Raw genomic sequence first — 12,188 nt, forward strand, 5'->3', positions numbered from 1 at the left:
GTCTCACACACACACACACACACACACACACACACACACACACACACACACATTTATTTGCCTCACACAAAATCCTAGTCTTAACCACTAATCCGAGTTTTACCAGTTGGGGCTACTTTTGTCCAAAATTAACAAGTCTTGAGTCTAGTTTACTCTCCCAAAAGTGGCTTCCCCTCGGTTGGTCACCAGCTACTTTCATTCATGCAGATATATTGTTGTAAAATTACTCAAGCCAGAAGAAGGTTTGTGTCCTTCAGTCCACTCGCAAAGGTACCTCATCAATTTAATTTATCAATAATGAGCTCTCAAAGCTACACCTCACAATGTAGAATATATGAGGAATGTTTGACAAAAGCAGTCAACCCCCTTTTTTCAACCCCTACCTTTGCAAGCCATCCATAAATTCTTCTGTGACCCACATAATAAACTCACCAAACCAATGCCTCCCCCAAGAATGCTGGAATAATGTGTTTGTCACAATTTGTGGTGCAAATGTTGAAACGTCTGTTGTATTCAACAAAAATACACAAGTGAAAAGTATATTGTGACAGCAGTTTTGATCCTGAGAGTCATCATGACTGTGTAGCACACAATGGTACAACACACATTCCTCTTAGTCGGATATGATGCACTTCCGTCACACCAGCGGTGGTGATGACATCATCGCAGAGTTAACTTGTGAGCCATTTTGTGGACTGACATGTAATCTCAGGAATTCTCTTCCCACTCTATGTTTCAGTCTTTTTCCTACATGCCAATCCATGTGTATGGGGGCGTTATTACACGGCGTGCGTGGAGCTCACCTGTTGCAAGCATGGGCTCAGTCTCTCATATTACATCACAACCTCTGGCTAAGTTGTTTATATCTCCAGCAACACATGGAGGGTGATGTGACGCCCACTCTGATACTTCAGAGCTGCGTAATCATCCTGCTGTGATATGTCAACCTTCTTTCTCAACAACAGCCACATGGTTTCCTTTACGCAAAGTTACCGTACAACTTCCAGTAAGTTAACAGCCAACATTTCGATCTGAATTGATTAAAACAGGCGCTGTGGAGTACTCGGTGGAGACCACCCACTATCTGGATAGAGCCACTGGATTGTAAACAGCTCCATCCCACAGCTGAAACTAATAGATATAAGATCCATCAATCCATCAGAATATATCTTCCTCAGTCATCATTTCCCAGACTAGCCTTGTTACAAGCATTTTTATTTCCCACATATGTATATTTTACTTGAGAAAACTGATCATTACACCGACACATCAGCCCACTCTCCACCCTCATTGTTTAGACTAGTGGAAATTAGATTTTATGGATTTCTCGGAAATGCTCTCTACATTTTATGATCTCTGAACTAAGATCATGAATATTTTATTCATGACAGTTAAATATTAATTTAACTGTCATGAATAAGAGCCTTGAGATCAGGCTTCTCAAGAGTACCTCCTTGTTGTTACAAAAGTTTTGCAAAAGAAGGCCACAATCTAGATCTGCTCATTGAGTCACTCACTCGTTCCCCGAATGGAGGGACAAGAAGTGACATAGTCAGAGGGAACATGGTGATGTCATAAAGTCAATGCTGATGACAGATGATCTCAAAATATGACAGCCAGGATGTAGCTGTAAATGACAGTGACAACGACACAGATGAAGTCCAAATTCTTGTGTGACTGGTAAATAGACTTTAATCAGAGCCATGTCTGAATGATGTTTAGGATTCAGAATACTGATGTTAGTGATGAGGCTAGTTCGTATTATAATGTCGGAAACATCCAGGGACAAAGTCAGGATGTCAATGTCAGTGAAGACGACAATCGGGATAATGATGTGTTAATCCTGACAGTCAGGATGATGTTAGTGATGAGGCTAGTTAGTAGGGGTGCAACGAAATAGTCAACTCATGAAACGATACGAAATATGAAACAGGGCTCACGTTACAAAATACTCACGATGCGAAATAAAGATGAAAGAAAATCAAAAATCAGAAATGCAAAAATCAGATGTTCTTTATTTTCTTCCTTAATATGCAGACATACAAGTTATTGCTGCTTGTTGTGTACCAACATAGTTTGCACACAGTTTAAAAATAAGTCCACACAACCGACTTGTTAGATGAAGGAGCCTCTTGTTCTACTTGTTCAACCTCGTCTTCCTCCATTTTGAAATAATTGTCTTCTGCTATGGCGTTGCTACAGTTTTCTTCTTCTTCTTGTAATATGTGTATACAGTAGGCGAGAGGGTCAAAAATCATCAGTGTCAGAGGTGCGCGGCACCGCTTCGCATTTTTTTTACGCTGATTTTTTTGTTTTGTGCGTCTTTGAATTTTATTTCGTCATTTTTTATTTCGTAACACTCCAAGTAGTTCGTATTATAACGTCTGAAATATCTGAGGACAAAGTCAGGATTTGGATACGAGTGAAGATGACAATCGGGATAATGATGTGTTAATAATGACACTCAGGGCTCTGCCTGAGGCAAAAATAAGAGTGTAATATTACTGATGATGATGATTCTGACTGGGAATAATCAGGATTCTAATGTAAGTGACGAGGACAATGGGATGTCTGCCTGAGGACAAAGTCAGGATTCTGATCCTGTGGTGATGACAGTCAGGATTCTGCCTGAGGATGAAGTCAGGATTCTCGTGTCAACGATGTTGACAGTCAAGATTCTGCCTTTGTGCAGTCAATTTTCTGCCTTAGAAAAATGAGGATTCTGATGCAGTGATGATGACAGTGAGGACTCTGCCTGATGAGAAAGTCCGGGTTGTGACCCTGTGATGATTAGGGTCAGGATTCAACCTAAGAACATACAGGGTTTTAATGTCATTGACGATAACAATGCAATTCTGCCTGAGGCCAAAGTCAGGGTTCTGATCCAAGGATGATTACAGGCGGGATTCAGATTCTGAGTCTGTTTCTGAAGAATTCTACCTGAAAAAGTCAGGATTCTAATCTCAGTGATGATAACAATAAGGATTCTGAATTCTGATGTTAATGATGATGACATTAAGTATTCCCTCTGAGCGCAGTCAGGATTCTGACATTCATCGGGATTCTACCTGGGCACAGTCAGGATTCTGACATTCATCGGGATTCTACCTGGGCACAGTCAGGATTCTGACATTCATCGGGATTCTACCTGGGCACAGTCAGGATTCTACTGTCAGTGCTGATGACAATGAGGTTTCCACATGAGGGAAAAGTCAGGATTGTAACCACTCGATGATGACAGTCAAGTTTCTGCCTGAGAACAGTCATGATTCTGATGTTTATGATGAGGACAGTCCAGATTCGGCCTCAGAAAAGTCTGGATTCTGATGTGGTGATGATGACAGTGAGAATTCTTCCTTAGGAATAAGTCAGGATTCACACACATTTCTTCTTCTGTGTCGACACATCTGAAAAAACCACTTCATGAGAGCCCTAAAACTTTTTAGCAATATTTGAGAGGATTTTCGAAATGTAAGTGTTTCCATACCAGTTTTTCATTTCGATATTTAGGTTTTGGCAGTTCTAGGGTCAATGGAAACGCAGCTACTGATGACGGCAGCCCAGATACTGCCTCAGAACAGGGAGGGTTCTAATGTCAGTGATGATGACAAGTCAGGATTTTACTGTCATTCAGGTCAGGATTTTGCCTGACAAAAATAAAGATTCTGATACCTGTGATGACGGCAGTCAAGATTCTGCTTCGGTGCAGTCAATGACAATGAGGATTCTGACACAGAACAGCCGAGATTCTGATGTCAGTGATAATGACAGTAAAGGTATGTTCACACAAAACGCGACAAAAATTTTCACCCTGCTTTACTCATGCGAATTTGACTGCTGGATCATTTGTTTTTATTCCCGTCATTCATGGGAGTTTAGCCGCAGGATCTATTCAAGTCATTCGCACGAACTTTTTTCCCCCACAAGGAGAATATCTTTCCACCATTTCTTTCCATTATCAACTATGGCTGACGTTGCTGGCTTGTACCTGTTGTGGAAGTCCCAGATACGGCTGAAAACCAAACGCTGCCGTATCAGGATCCATGACACAATCCGGAGGCGAACACAGCTGGGGAAATTACCCCGCCTTCTCCAAAAACTGCACCTGGTTGACGGCCGTTTCCAGCAGTACTTCAAGGATAATGCAAGGATCTGTGCCAGAATATCACGGATGGACACCAACTACAGGCACCAGGGCCACTGACGTCAGTGACACCAGGGGAATCTCAACGATGACAGGTTCTCTCGACACAAATCGAGCGTTAGCGTTAGTTCTGTCAGGCCGTGGTAGTCAAGCGCTATTGGCTTTCCGTCTATCAATCAAACTGATCAATCAGCTGATCTACAGCTGCCCCGCATCAGCTGAGCAAATCCCTTTCTTCTGATTGGCCCCTCTCAACTTAAATGTCACCCGGCCTCAACTCCCGTTCTGCTAGCTCTGGCTATGCCGCTCTGCCCGCTGTCATTGCTGCTATCCACAGCTGCCTGCTATCTGCTGCTATCTGCTGCTATCTACTGCAGCCTGCTGCTGCTGCTGCCATCTGCTGCTATCTACTGCAGCCTGCTGATGCTGCTGCTGCTATTTGCTGTACAGTTGCTCCTGCTCGCAACTTGCTACCCTCCACCTCCCCAGCTCCACCTTGTCGTGTATACATGGCATTGTTGGTTCCATGTCATGTTGCTGCTCTGTTCACGGGGGTATGTTTGCTCTTCCAGTCTTAAACTGGGAGAACCTTCCCTCACGCTGCTGGTCCCCTGTTTCATGGTGCTCATGAAAAATCATCAGGGGACTCCTCTGAACAGAGCCATACCGCCAATTTGTACTATAATAAACAAATCAAGCTCATTATCATCTCTTGTGTTTCTTGACGTGAATGGACCTGACAGAATGCCAATTGTCAATCAAGTTGAATATTCTCAACTTGCGTGTACATGCGAATACAAGAAATTTTGTTGTGAAATTCATGTATTAACACCATTCGCATCGCTTTATTTACGTCATTCGCACTACCCGGCAAGTATACATGCAAATTCACAATTATTCACCTCTCTACATAGACTTTACAGGTAATCTTAATGTGCGTAAAATTCGCACCACGTTTGGTGTGAACACACCTTAAGGATTCACTCTGAGAACAGTCAGGATCCTGCATTAGAGTAGTCAGGATTCTGACTATCAATCATGATTCAGCCTGAGAACAATCAGGATTCTGATGTAAATGATGAGAGTCCAGACTCTGCCTGAGAACAGCCAGGAAGGCAGGATGGTCAGTGAGGATTCTGATTGCCATCAGGACTCCAACGTCATTGATGATGACAATGGGGATTCTGCCCGGGGATAAAGTCAAGATTCTGATGTAAATGACAATCACAGTCCGGATTCTGCCAGACAGCAATAAAGAGTTTGATGTCAATAGTGGCGTCAGTCAGGATTCTGTCTTGGCTCGGCCAATAATCCATTGTCAGCGATGATGACAATGAGGATTCTGCCGGAGAACAGCCAGGATTCTGATCTCAGTGCTGATGACACGTCCCAATTCTGCCTCAGAAAAGTCAGGATTCTGAGCCTGTGATGGTCAGTGAGGATTCTGATTGTCATCAGGACTCCAACGTCAGTGATGATGACAGTCGGTATTCTGCATGACAGCAAAGTCAGGATTCTGATATGTGTGATGACAGTGGTCAGGAATCTGCCTGACATAAATGTCAGGTTTCTGATATCAGCGGTAAAGACAGACAGGCTTCTACATGAGAACATCACTTTGTCTTCTTTCCAACAGTGGATAATACATGCATACCACAGGACCCTATGCTGTTGGGGGGCTTTCACAGAGCGCAATCATCACAACTTGCAAGAAATAGAACTAGACTAGACTTGACATCGAAACACTTGTTAGCATATTTGTATTTTTTAGTAAAGCACATCTCTCCCAAAAGTATCTGTTATAGTTGCATGACACTAAAACTGAGTGTGCTTGCTTCCAGATTAAAGTGATGAAAAAACTAAATTTTTGTGCCCCCACCATAAGTAACAGATGATTTTGTCCGTGACTTGGATCAGATCATCATCAACACACAAGCACTCACTTCCTTGCCTTGACCTCTGGGACCACCTCTGTTCTGGCTCTTTGTGTGTGGTCGAGTCCATATGTACTCAGACTTGCAGGAGGTAGAGGGAGTGCATCACAATATACTGCAAGCCTTTATAAAACATGTTATTCATAAATATGGAAATTGATTGTGAGCTGCACTGAACATAATTTTGCGGTACAAAATAGACAACTAAATTGTTATTGATGCCTGCAGGACTTGCAAAGTGTTTTGGAGCATATGTGCCTGGGACAACAATAGCACAAGACTGTTTCCATCCCTCCTTGGCGCTGGGAAGGTCATTGAATTAAGTGTGGTTTGAATTCTTGTTGCAATATCAAGCCGCATAACTGAAAAAAAAAGTCAGTGCAGTGTGATAATTGCACTGCACTTGGTTCCAAACTTGACCTAAATTGAGTGTAATTGTGCAATTTGGGGTTAGGAAAATTACTACACCATGGCCATAATTTCACATCAGCTTTTCAGGTGCATGGAACCGAGATAGAATTTCTGTTTTATACAGGTCTTGGCCTAAATACTTGCTTGTTATCATGGAAAGTTGGTATCGTTATCATTTGGTTGTTACTTTGCTATGTGTTGCAAAGTCCCTCAGCATAGATGAGAATGAGATGATTGTTTCAGTGCAACTGGTTCAGTCCAGTCGATATTGTCCCATCATTAGCAATAACATACAGTGGCATTAATATTAAATTCATCATTAGGATTCCAGCAGGGCTGCACGGTGGTGCAGTGGTTAGCACTGTGGCCTCACAGCAACAAGGTTCCGGGTTCGAGTCCCGGCTCGGGCACGGGATCTTTCTGTGTGGAGTCTCCATGTTCTCCCTGTTCCTGTGCGGGTTCTCTCTGGTACTCCAGCTTCCTCCCACAGTCCAAAGACATCAAGAGGGGACGAGGCTGATTGATACTCTAAATTGACCGTAGGTGTGACTGTGAGTGTGAATGGTTGTTTGTCTCTCTATGTCGGCCCTGCAATGGACTGGCAACCTGTCCAAGGTGTATCCCGCCTCTCGCCCGTTGATGCTGGGATAGGCTCAAGCCCCCCCGCGACCCTTAATGTGTGTAGGAATAAGCGGAAGATGACAATGGATGGATTCCAGCAGATGCATTTTCACATCCTGAATATGAACATAGAGAAAGAGGAATACTTCAGGGGTTACCATAGAAGACAAATTCATACCAACAGCCAAAACCACCAATAAACCAGTTAAAAGTATAAAATATTGTATAAAAAAGTATAAAATATAAATATTGAACGTTGTTCACATTTAGATCCCTACCTGCATGGTTAGCTTCGACCACAAGGGGGGTTCCAGCCATCTATTTCTTTACCACTTATCCTGTTAAGGATCACTGGGAGGGCTGGAGCCTATCCCAGCAGCCTATGGGTTCACCCTGGACAGGTCACCAGTCCATAGCAGGGCCAACACATACAGACTGACAACCATTCACACTCACAGTCACACCTACGGTCAATTTAGAGTATCAATCAGCCTTGTCCCCTCTTGATGTCTTTGGACTGTGGGAGGAAGCTGGAGAGAACCCACACAGGAACAGGGAGAACATGCAGACTCCACACAGAAAGATCCCGTGCTGGAGCCGGGGCTCAGACCTGGAACCTTCTTGTTGTGAGGCGACAGAACTAAACACTGCACCACGGTGCCACGACATTACAATCTTTCACACTCATATTCACACTTCATTGTTTCCAGTTAACCTGACTTGGATGTTTTTGGAGAGTAGAAATCCATGCAGGCACATGCAGAATATGTCAGCTCCACACAGAGAGGCCCAAGCTGGCTAACAGGCAACAGTTCTGGTATCTGGCATATCTCAAATGAACACAGGAACAGAGGGCGGCACAGTAATTTTGGAGAGCCCTTATCAGGAGAAGTTTGGTTGAGAGTGGATAGACAATATAACATTCGCAGAATCCGTTAAAGTTATAAGCTGAATTTAATGTGTTCCTCTCCATTAACATGATTCCTCCATGGGTTCTTGAATTTAGATTTGCCATTTTTTACTATTGCTTTGTGTTTCTAAGAATGCTGAGTGTTAATATATTTTGCCCACTCTGCAGCTTTAAACCTGCATCATTACATTAAAATGTCTACTCTTGATGTAGGAGAATAAGAAAAGATTCTGTTTTGTGGAAAATTAGAGGGCAGATGTTCATATTTTTATTTATGAAAGGTGTATCTGACCCACAAGGTCTTTGTAGACTAGAGAGCCTGTAAGGCATTTCTTGCAGCTGTTAAAATAGATGGGCTGATTCACCCATAAACTGTTATGGAGGCTGCTAAACAGGGCACAAACCTGTTCATCAGAAGCAAATTACAGGATGGTATCTTTCTCAATGATTCTCCGCCACAGTCAAAGACACAGATGGAACCAAGAGCCCTTCAGTTAGATGGCCACACTACCTCCTGAGGAATGGTGCCCCATTAATAGTCATAAGATAATTTAGCTTTGGCGGCATAATGGTGCAGTGGTCAGCACTGTCGCCTCACAGCAAGAAGGTTGCTGGTTCGAGTCCCGGCTCGGGCACGGGATCTTTCTGTGTGGAGTCTCCATGTTCTCCCTGTTCCTGTGTGGGTTCTCTCTGGTACTCCAGCTTCCTCCCACAGTCCAAAGACATCAAGAGGGGACGAGGCTGATTGATACTCTAAATTGACCGTAGGTGTGAGTGTGAATGGTTGTCTGTCTCTATGTGTTGGCCCTGATGGACTGGTGACCCGTCCAGGGCTGCCCTTAACAGGATAAGCAGAAGAAAATGAATGTATGGATAGTTTAATTTCATAAAAATTGTGAGGTTGCAAACCCAGCCTATCGAGGGAGGAACATTTATTTACTAACAAATAACCAATCAATAGCACATCACTCTTCCTGTCTGGGATGTGATGTCATACTTTGTTCCTTTTTTTGTTAAATGCCAATACACTTCCTATTATCTAAGGGCAGAGAAGGAGGTAACCCCTGGTCCTTTTACTGTCGTCACGTTTGGACTAGACTTGATTAGTTTTTTGCTCACCATGAGAGGGACACATTTTGTCCACACACAGGGATGAAGGTAACTCACCAGAGACAGAGACCTCGAGTAGATGGGACCCCTAACAGCCCCTGAGTGGCCTGGATCAACTTTGCTCAGGAGGTGCGTATTGTATCTGTTCTCTGAGATAACAGTGCTGCACATTTTGTACATCAACTCCTTGGTCAGTTTCACATTAGAGGAGTAACTCACTCATGCATGAGCCCATTAGTTCCAGAGTTGCTTGGTGTGACGCGACATGAGACAACTGTGAGAGCAAATCCACACACACACTCACACACAATGTGCGGGCTGGAAACCCACACATCGGTTGAATTGCAGTCATGTTCATAATCACACACATTTAAACAAAAACACAGATGCATGATGACACACAGACACGTATACACGTCAAGACAAAAATATGACTCCAGACAGGGAATAACCTATACAAAATCCTCTCATATACACATTATTGTCCTTATTTCACGCTCAGCCACCTGCTGGGGAAATTCTTGGTGAAATGTTATAGGGTTGGTCTTTTTCTTCATTTACATTTTATTGGGAGGTTTGTGGTTGGTGGTGCTGGATAGGATAGGCCACATTGGATAGATAATGTTCACTGCATCTTTCCAACTTGTGCTTTATGGACTTTGATTGCGCAGTCGGTTGCATCTTTTCGTTTTATGACTGACTGCAGGCATATTTCCAATAATGTGCCTGACTTTAAATCAACTTCCTAAAACCAAAGAGCAGTGAGGGTTTATTATTTAAGACCAATTTTGCAGGTGTTCACTAACAAACCTAAAAGTTACATGAATTATAATTTTGATCCTTAAAAGTAAAGTGAAGACAAACGTTTTTACAAGACTTCCTGGGTGGACATGAATGTCTTAACCAACTTACATTTCATTCAAAACCATAAATGTCAATCAGCGTCATCATCTCAGTTTTTATCTGACCCTGGGAATATTCTACTATAAAACTGTAATATCAATATATAGTATTCGAGTGGCCATAAAAGAAAGTTCTTGTCAGGATAAAATTCCACTACTCAACAAATGCAGTTTATCCCCCACAACATTTACTGCGAGTGACCACGAATACTCAGCTAAAACAAAGACCCTGAGCTGCTAATTGTACACATATGTTCCTCTGGCAACATCCATATTTTGTTAGCTGTTTAGTGATGTAATCCTTAACACTTATGTACCAGTGTAGTACCATGGGTTTTTGTTCTGGAACACAGCACCTGATCACAAGTAGAGTGGAAAAACACAGTACAGAAGACCAGAGAACCTGCTGTGATTACATAGTATAAGCTTTTATGTTTATTCTCTCAGGAGATTTTTTCCCCCTCCCATAACTAATGGAGATACTTTCATCTCAGTAGCTGTTTTCCTTGGATCTTATGGTGTGTTTTTGTGTGTGTCGGATACACAACTCATGTCACATGGCCTCAGACAGAGTGTGTCTGGAGGGAGAGAGTCTTCGATGGGTGGGACCGAAAACAACTGACGCATGACTAAGAGGCCCAGGAAGTTCCAGCAGGCGGCTGTTATTGCTGATCGTGTGTGTGTGTCTCTGAACGTATTCATATGCTGGTGTTTATGTACGTATGTGAGTGTGATTCAGGGGCCCACGGGGACTGTGTGGGGCAATCCCGGCTGGAGTGTCTGGAAAAACTCTTTGGAGTGACAAAAGCGGCAGTGTCCCTTCCAGCATATCTGTCTGCTGCCTTGGCTGCAACCTTTTATTGCCTCTTTGAGTGTAGCAAAAATTAAGGCTCTAAAAATCTAGGTCAAGAAAGCAAAGCATATTCCATTGTGTAATGCAAGCATTACAATTATAGCGGACTTAGTTTTGTGCTTTTTTTGGGGGGTTTAAAGCATGTTCACTCATCCCAATTAAAACAAGAAAAAAACATACAGAAGTGCAATTTTTATTTCTGCAAATAATGTAGAAGATCCTTCAGTTGGTTGTTTTCTGCTGCTCACATGACCTGTCTCTGACCCTCAGTCACTCACTCCCCAGATTGGATTGCTACAATGTGCATTCGACGGGGACGGTGGTGACGCACTGGGCACAAAGAGACAATAGCTTACCTCAGCCAAGCAGACATAGCAAACGTCCGTGCTATCAGACCCTCTCTAATCACAGCCCATGGGACAGCCGTGTCTTTCCTGCTCCCACATGGCCAGATCAGACACAACACCAGACTAGAGGACATTAGCTAACTTAGTTACACTGTGAGCGTTGCTGCGAGGAAACCTGATTTGAAATAAGTATGTCTTTATGGCTTGCATGATGGGAAATATTTTACTTTTAGATAATTGTCTCCTTATGCAGGAAAAGGAGATAGGAAATAATTTGTACGAATAAAAAAAAAGGCTGCAATAGCTTGATTAAACTTTCTCACATATTTACCTCTCACGGTCTTCATCCTACATGCACAACTAGTTCATAGTTGCATTCAGGTCCATGTAAGTGGACATACATAAAATCAGGCCAGATGGCTTAAGAGATGTGATTGGCTGACGGGCAGTCGAAAGAGAACTCCTACTCACTTTCTGCCTGCAGAGCCAAGCCAAAGAGATATTTGAGTAACATGTTTATAGCCATAAATCTGCACTTGTGGTAATCACATTAAGGATACCTGTGAGAAGAATTACAGACACATTTTTTTTATTTACAACTTCAAAAAATAAAAACAGGCCTGAAACCTAACCAAGATCAATAATTTTTCCCCCTCCAGTTCTTATGTAAGTGATCTCCGAGACCTTCGGTGTTATCTCAGGGCCGCCAGATAGCAGGAGAGCTTGTTCACATAAAATGAGACAATATCTTTCCCATATGAAACAGGACTTATTTATGATTTTATTTCTCTGGTCTGACAGTTGACCCTGACAGCTTCTGTGAAATAATCAATGACCAAACCAAAATTCACATTTGAAAAAAATGTTCTGCTCAAAAACAGATGCTTGATATCAAATTAGTTTTAAACACTTAAAGTGTACCTTTTGGGGCTGGAGGGGTGGTTGACGGGAATCCA

General features: G+C 42.7%; 1 long non-coding RNA gene across 1 annotated transcript; it reads right to left on the minus strand.

Moving 5' to 3' along the window:
• Nucleotides 1-2,106: 2,106 nt before the first annotated feature.
• Nucleotides 2,107-4,540, minus strand: LOC147249956 (uncharacterized). The gene is made up of 3 exons (XR_015119219.1): nt 3,488-4,540; nt 3,149-3,407; nt 2,107-3,068 (listed from the first exon to the last, which is right to left on the minus strand). It is a non-coding gene; the product is annotated as an uncharacterized LOC147249956 (long non-coding RNA).
• Between the last annotated feature and the right edge of the window lie 7,648 nt (nt 4,541-12,188).

This window comes from Aulostomus chinensis, chromosome 14, assembly GCF_037954235.1.
Source record: "Aulostomus chinensis isolate RoL2024-O1b breed Wild chromosome 14, RoL_Achi_v1.0, whole genome shotgun sequence".
In the NCBI taxonomy this organism is placed as follows: Eukaryota; Metazoa; Chordata; class Actinopteri; order Syngnathiformes; family Aulostomidae; genus Aulostomus; species Aulostomus chinensis.